At 44.2% G+C, this 7,500-nt stretch overlaps 2 protein-coding genes across 2 annotated transcripts in view; one reads left to right on the forward strand and one right to left on the reverse strand.

Moving 5' to 3' along the window:
- Window positions 1–5,499, reverse strand: part of LOC135111435 (homeobox protein aristaless-like) — a 75,580-nt gene extending 70,081 nt beyond the window's left edge. Inside the window, exon 1 of the mRNA XM_064024725.1 lies at window positions 5,211–5,499. The gene's annotated coding sequence lies outside the window, so the exon portion shown is untranslated. The remainder of the gene's footprint in view (window positions 1–5,210) is intronic.
- LOC135111437 (uncharacterized) overlaps window positions 1–7,500 on the forward strand; it is a 103,601-nt gene that overhangs the window by 6,086 nt on the left and 90,015 nt on the right. The gene's annotated exons all lie outside the window — the stretch shown is intronic.

The following is a 7,500-nucleotide window of genomic DNA, read 5'->3' on the forward strand; positions in this document are numbered from 1 at the left end:
GCGGCGGCCACACCTTTACATAGAGCGTCGTATATTATGCTAATTAGGCCGGACAGGTGAGAATCCTTCCACTAATGACCCTCTCTCTACATGGCGAGGCCCGCACGTCTCTTTCTACGTGTGTATGAAAGACTTACGAGTACGTGCCGCAAATATTTCCGCCTGGTTATATAAATTTAGACTAATGAGGATATTCAAAGTAGCATTAATTAGTCAGAACGGTTTCTATGCCTGACGGAGGCACCGGCGGGAGAAGGAGGAGGAGGAGGAGGAATAGGAGGAGGAGGAGGAGGTGGTAGAGGGGGAGGAGGTAGTAGTGGTAGAGCAGAAGGAGGAGGGGCAGAATGGGGGGCGGTGTTCCTTTGACTGTGTGCCAGGTAGCGCCAGCTCACCTGCTTGCCTAATTAACTTCCCTGCATTATTTACAGCCGTTGTCTTCCACTTCACCTGGGAGAGTCACAGGTGAGTCGGGAGCTTAATGAGAGGTGTTCGCAGGGGCGGCGCGTCCACCCGGGCTGGGGCGCCGCGCAGGTGACTCTCGCTGTGTTGGTTGTCGAGGCGCGGGGCTGTGGGCGTCGAGCGGGTGTTTAATATTGATCGTGGAGGCAATAAACAGGGATCGCTGCTGCATGTGTTGAGGGCCCGGCCGCCGTTAGACGCTTAAATATAGTAATAAGCTGGTATTTGCTATATTAAGTCTGTGTTTATTATTATTATGATTTTTTTTCTTTCGCTTTTTTTTCGCGTCTCGTCCTCCAGATAATGCTTATTTGTACTTTTTTTTTTCTCTTGCTTGGAGTAATGCTTGATTGTTACAGATGAGTATAGTGAGCGGGTGAAATATGTTTAATATCGCTAGTGTGGAATATAAAAAAGAGAGAGAAAGAAAAAAACACCTCTCTTATCTTTTTTTACGAATCTGGCCTTGCTTTACAAACAGGAGGAACGCCACTCAAGTTAGGATGAATCACACTGGACGCTCCACTGCGGGACTTGAAGCGAAGGAGAAGTGCATCGCGGAAAAGTCCCTTGTCCAACATTCTCTTCGCGCCCTTCAGAAGCGTTCCCAAAGTGGATGAGGAGACCAGGACTATAAATCAGATCCAAGTACATAATATTTTTACGGAGAAGTACTGGCAAGGTGTGTGTGTGTGTGTGTGTGTGTGTGTGTGTGTGTGTGTGTGTGTGTGTGTGTGTGTGTGTGTGTGTGTGTGTGTGTGTGTGTGTGTGTGTACAAATTTTTCCTACCAATAAGCAAGCCATCAGCCATCAGGGTACTTTTCTTGTCTTTATCTTATCCATCCATCTTTATTTCTTAGTCTTATTTGGTTGAATTTACCTGCAGGCCTTTCTCTCTTTTTTTTCTCTCCTTTATTCTGTTGTCTTTACTCTCTCCCTCTTTCTCTCTCTCTCTCTCTCTCTCTCTCTCTGGAGGGTCTGCGTACCTGTACCTGTATATACCTGTGCCATGTACCTTCAAACACTTAATTATCCTCAAGCCGCAGCCGCTCCCTGTAAGTTCCCTTTTTTCCACCTTGGAGGCAAAAAAACTCCGATAAAACAGCATGGGAGTTAATTGAATCCTCAGGTAGACGAGGCACGTGGGCAGCAAAATAACATGAGGCTCTTTTATCATGTGGTTATATGCATAGCTGATTCCCCGCAGGTTGATCTCAAAACAACGCCGAATGTATGCAAATCTTTGACATGTAAAAGGTTCCGCCGGCCAACTCTTCTATGCTGCTGCCTGGCTGTAGTGGTGGTGGTGGTGGTGGTGGTGGTGGTGATTGGGGTCTAGTTGCTGCTGCTGCTATTAATGTTGGTGAGATTAATTTATCGTGTTGGTGGTATTAGTAATTATGAGGTGATAATGTTGGTAACCAAAAGGAAATAGTTGTGGTTGTTGTAATGGTGGTGTTGCTGGTTCGTAATTATGATGTTGGTTGTTCTGTGCAGGTAAACTGACATGAAATTACTGCGCTGGAACTAGATTAGAAGTAATGGACGGCTAACTTGTTCATGTTCTGTTCTGTAATATTTACTGTAATGTCTTCACTGTTTGTTCCTTTGTAAGTTAACTAAAACAGTTTGTCTAGACGAGCTTCACGGAAAAGCATTGCCCTCTCTTTGTCTCCACCAGGATGGCGTAAAGAGAACACAAATATTTACTGTAATATCTTCATGGACTCTTCATTTATAAGGTGATCCTGTAGTTTGTTCGGACTAACTTGACGCTAAAGCCCATCCCGCTTGTCACTGCTGCCAGTCAGACGCGCTGCTCGTCACAGGATCATCAATCACTAGCGTCAGGAAGGAGGAGAAGCAGGAAAAGCAAGGTCTTATATACAGGTTTATTAGGACAAGTTTTATTTCATTCTTGAATTATTATGATTTAGGATATGAAGAATTGTTTAATTTGAATGTATAAGGCGGACTTTTTTTTTTTTTGTTCTCCCTCTCTCTCTCGCTTAATCCAGTTTATTTTTTGTTTGGTAATTGTTTTGGTAAACGTGTCAAATTCTTGATTTGTGTGAAGGTTAACGACTCGTCTGTATATTTTACATCTTGTTTTTATTTTATTTTCCCTTTGTGGGTGTGTGTGTGTGTGTGTGTGTGTGTGTGTGTGTGTGTGTGTGTGTGTGTGTGTGTTTTCTTTTAGAACTGTACCATTAAATATGCATTATATTTCCGTTATTTGGTTGATTACATACTATACACATCATCACCTCTCATCTCTATTCATCTCGTACACCGTGCCTATGTTCTGTTTACTATAGACATCCAGCAAGCAGGAAAGTGAGCACCTTTACTGAGTCTATGGATGGCCGATGCGCTGCGGCGGCAGGCGAGGTGAGGCAAGAGAGCAGCGGCGGTGAGTAGGGTCGGTCTGATTTCTTCCACATACTGTGAGTGTTCATTACATTGTGTGCCCCTCTGTTGGTGTGTCCATTCCTTCACTTCTGCTTCTGCTACACATTAACGCATCACCAAGCGGAGGCATATTAACACATCAAAGAGAAGGCATATCATCACACGAGGAATACCAATTTGATTCAGATACGTAATACATGCCAGTCTTTCTCATCCAGCGGGAAGTTCATCTCCGCCTTCCTTACACCACCTTTAGTAACACTTTCCAGCACAAAGCGCCTTGACACGTGGACGCTACTGTGCGACTCTCCTTTGTCTTTCTTAATGCACAAATTATTCGTGTCCGAGCCTCGCCGGACGGGAAGATACCACTTTATTCTGGTGATTCTGCTTCTGGTGTTTATTCATTTGATGCGGGTGTTCCGGCGTGGCTTAGTGCGTCCTGCTCCTCGCCAGGACCAGCCGCCCGCTGCCACCCCACGCCGCCCTGCACACTCCATGGCTGCATCTCCCTCAGTTCTCGCCACAGTAAAATTTCGGACATCATCGGAGAAATATTAACTTTTTTTGATGGAACAAAGTAATTTATCTTTCCGTCCGTGGCATGACTGTGATACCCGCGACTAATACGCTGAAATCACACGCCATTAACCCTCCAGCGCCATGTGGTAGCCGAGATAAGCAACCTGCCCGTCTTACACATGTAAATTAATGTATGCAAATGATGCCAGCGATACCATTATCCAGGACGCTTAATAATTCTCCGCCGGTCGGGCCTTGCGGAGGAGTGGGCGCCCGCCGCCGCCCGCACCACTGCGCTGCCTCCGCCGCCAGCAGCTGCCGGTGTCGCTCATCGCTGCCTCTCACCGCCACGAGCAGGGTGATGGTCACCGGACAGGTAAAAATGCATTAGTGAAGTGAGTCTTGACTTCGTGTCCGACACTGGTGGGTGTGTGGGGCCCGCAGCCCGCACTGCAGCCGCCGCGCCGCCCGCTGCAGCCAAGGTACAGGTACTGCTGCTTTGAGTACTTGCTCATTAGAGACCCGCTCCTGTATAATGTTATATATATATATATATATATATATATATATATATATATATATATATATATATATATATATATATATATATATATATATATATATATATATATATATATATATATATATATATATATATTACACACACACACACACACACACACACACACACACACACACACACACACACACACGTATAAACACAAACTCGTATGTTTCCGTTGTAAGCATCAAATGACCAACATAAGACCTGAAAGAGTCTCGTATCCCAACATGGCGTCTGGCAGACGTAAGTATGCCTAACTGAGGCGTCGCCGACGCCTTACCTCGTGCCACGCAAGCCAAATGAAGGGCGGTGGGTGGTGCGAACCAGCCTGCGGAGGACGCCTCTTGGTTCGGCGTCGGGCGGGAGAGACCGGCGAGCAGTAAATGCCAGTCCGCGACGCGAGGCACGTGAAAGCAAGACGTAAATAATTTCCTGACTGACGAAACTCCTTCAAAGCTCAAGTTAAGGAGTCCCACATAAGCTTGTTAGGGCGATTCATATGGCATTTCGATGCAGTAAATCTCCCGCAGCAGAAAGGTAATGAAGTGAGCGACACAAAGGAGAATACCTGAGCCTGCCAGGGATCATCGCGGCCATCGCACCGCAACGTTTATGTGACTTTTTGTTTGTGCTTCATGTTCATAATCTGTCTGGCGGGTGGCCGAGGGCGCCGAGCCCCTCATACTGTCCTGCTCCTTACGACGCTGTGCCTGTCTGTCTGGGCGTCACTGCCGAGGGAAAAATAATCTTTCAATCATCTCTACACAGGGATGCCGTGAATTCTGCCCCGATCGGAGCTCACTAGACAGAGACGAGTGTTTGTAAATAATTTCTTAATCGTCCACTTTGCTGCTTTATCTGCTGATGGTTAGGTATTCACAATTTCAAACACTGGAATTTCAAACATTAGAATTGTATGCATATTTTTTTTTTTTTTTTTTACTTTTATATTTATTATTTTCGCAGGAACCGGTTTGCTTTGTGGTGAATATTTTCTAACTTTTTTCCCCACACACGGCATGATTGCACCTTTGCCGCTTTTCTTTTATTTATTTATCACTTTTCTTTATTTTTCTATTCGTCCTGGATTTTTTATAACACTTTTATTTTTCTCTTACTCTCGAATAAAAATGTACAACACGCAAATGGCAAACACACACACACACACACACACACACACACACACACACACACACACACACACACACACACACACACACACACACACACACACACACACACACTGACTTACCAGTTTGTATTTATGAAGGTGTGACTTGCAGTCCGTATTTGACTTTGACACGAAGTCTTTTTTTTTTTTTTCGTTTTCTTTGCTTTACTTTATATTAATAGATAGATAGAGAGATAAATAAATAGATACATAAATGGATAAATGGATACATAATAGATAGATAGGTGAATAAGTAGATACCTAGATAGGTAAATAAATAGATGAATAAATAGATAAATATATACATAGATTAATTAGTAGATGAATAAATAGATAAATGACAGATAGTTAGCTAGCTACCAAGGTATATAAAGGGTTAAATAGATAGATAGATAGATAGATAGATAAACAGTTCGGTAAATGGATAGATAGAAAGATAAAAAGATGATAAGGTTGGTAGGCAGGCAAGGAAAGAGATAGAGAGAGAGAGAGAGAGGGAGAGAGAGAGAGAGAGAGAGAGAGAGAGAGAGAGAGAGAGAGAGAGGGTAGCACACCGTCCTCCTCAACACTCAGGAAGCAAGTGTTCCTCTCCCTTCTCTCCCTCACTCTCCCTCGCCATCACCGGAACAAACATTTTTTCCGCTACATCCTTTGCTTCTCTGATGAAGGAGAGAGAGAGAGAGAGAGAGAGAGAGAGAGAGAGAGAGAGAGAGAGAGAGAGAGAGAGAGAGAGAGAGAGAGAGAGAGAGAGAGAGAGGGAGGGGTGAATGAAGGAAACAAGACATGTAATACAAAACTTGAATAAAAAAAAGTAACAAAGAATTAAAGAAATGAAAGAAAGAAGAAGAAAAAACAAGAAAATTTACTGAGTTACAACAGACCAAGAGAGAGAGAGAGAGAGAGAGAGAGAGAGAAAGAGAGAGAGAGGAGAGAGAGAGAGAGAGAGAGAGAGAGGGGGGGGGGGGGGAGGGAGGTAATGATAAGAGTTAATCCCTGCCTCCCTTGTTTCCTTCTGACTATAAGCTACCAGTGTTACCACCATGGGCAAGAATCCTCCTCCTCCTCCTCCTCCTCTTCTTTCCTTCCCTGCCTCCTTACCTCCACCTGTCCCTACACCCTCTCCTTCCTTCGTTTCTTTCCTTAATTCCTTCCTGCTTCTCATTTCTTTCTTTATTACTTTCTCTGCTTATCTTTCTTCCTTTATTAGTTCCTCTGTGTGTCTGTTTTCATTCCCGTTTGCCCTCTTTTCCTTTATTCCCTCTATACTATTCCTTATTTTCTTAATTTTCCTTTTCTATGGTCTATTTTTTACTTCTTTCATCTTGCCTATTGCAGTTCTTTCGTTCTCTTCCTCTTAACCTTTTCCGGTTCCTCTTCCTTCTTTCAATATTCTCTCCCAATATATAAATATCTTTTCCTCTTTAAGTATATATTTGTCCTTTTTCCCCTCGTTTCCTACTTTGCAGCTTTTTCCCATTCATTATTTTCCTTCTTTTCCTTACTTTACATGCATCCTTCTTGTCTTTCCCAGTTTTCCTCCTTCTTTTTTCCCTCCCTATCTCCTCTCCCCTCGATGTTTTCTTTCCTTCCTACTCAACTTACTGTCGTTTTTCCTGCCATACTTCCTTCCTTTCCCTTCCCCTTCCTTCTCCTCTCCTCCATTCCCTCCCTCTCCCCATCCACTCCCTCTCTCCCTCCCTCCCTTCCTTCCTTCCTCCTTTTGCCCCTCGCTCCACCTCGCATAGACTTAGCATAACTTTACATAACTTAGCTCCACATAAACCCAAGGAAACTTCCTCAGAAAAAAAGAGAAAAACTACGAAAAAAGTGTCCAGAAGCTACCGGGAGGAAAGTTCGCATAATCGTTCACTTCGGTACTGTAAAAATAAAATAAGCGTTCGATATTACCACCTGGAGCCGGATGCGCTAATTGGTTCCTCCTGCTTCGCTTCTTTCGTTCTCCGGGGAAACTTCTGACGTAGTGTTCCTCGCAGGGATGGCGGGAGGGACGGAGGGTTGGGAGGACGGGAGGAGGAGGAGGAGGAAGAGGAGGAGGAAGAGAGGGAGAGAGGAAGATCCGGTCCTTCTTGGTAAATTATCACCCATTAGTGGAATTTTATGCAGAGTGTATCGCTGCTCCAGAGAAACGAGGTGTGTGTAAATGTGATAGAGAGATGTTCCGTAGTGTGTGTTTATGTGTGTGTGGGGATCAAGGGGAAAACAACCTCCAGCACACTTTTTGGCCCCTTGCGAAATTGTTTGTGATATGTTATACTAGTGATGTAAAGTAAGACATACGGAGGTTAGTGGCTGTTGAGGCTTGCAGTTTGTAGGCGTGAGGTGTCGAGTGTTTGTAAATATTATGGACTCT

The sequence above is a fragment of the Scylla paramamosain genome, chromosome 22 (assembly GCF_035594125.1).
Source record: "Scylla paramamosain isolate STU-SP2022 chromosome 22, ASM3559412v1, whole genome shotgun sequence".
NCBI classification, from domain to species: domain Eukaryota; kingdom Metazoa; phylum Arthropoda; class Malacostraca; order Decapoda; family Portunidae; genus Scylla; species Scylla paramamosain.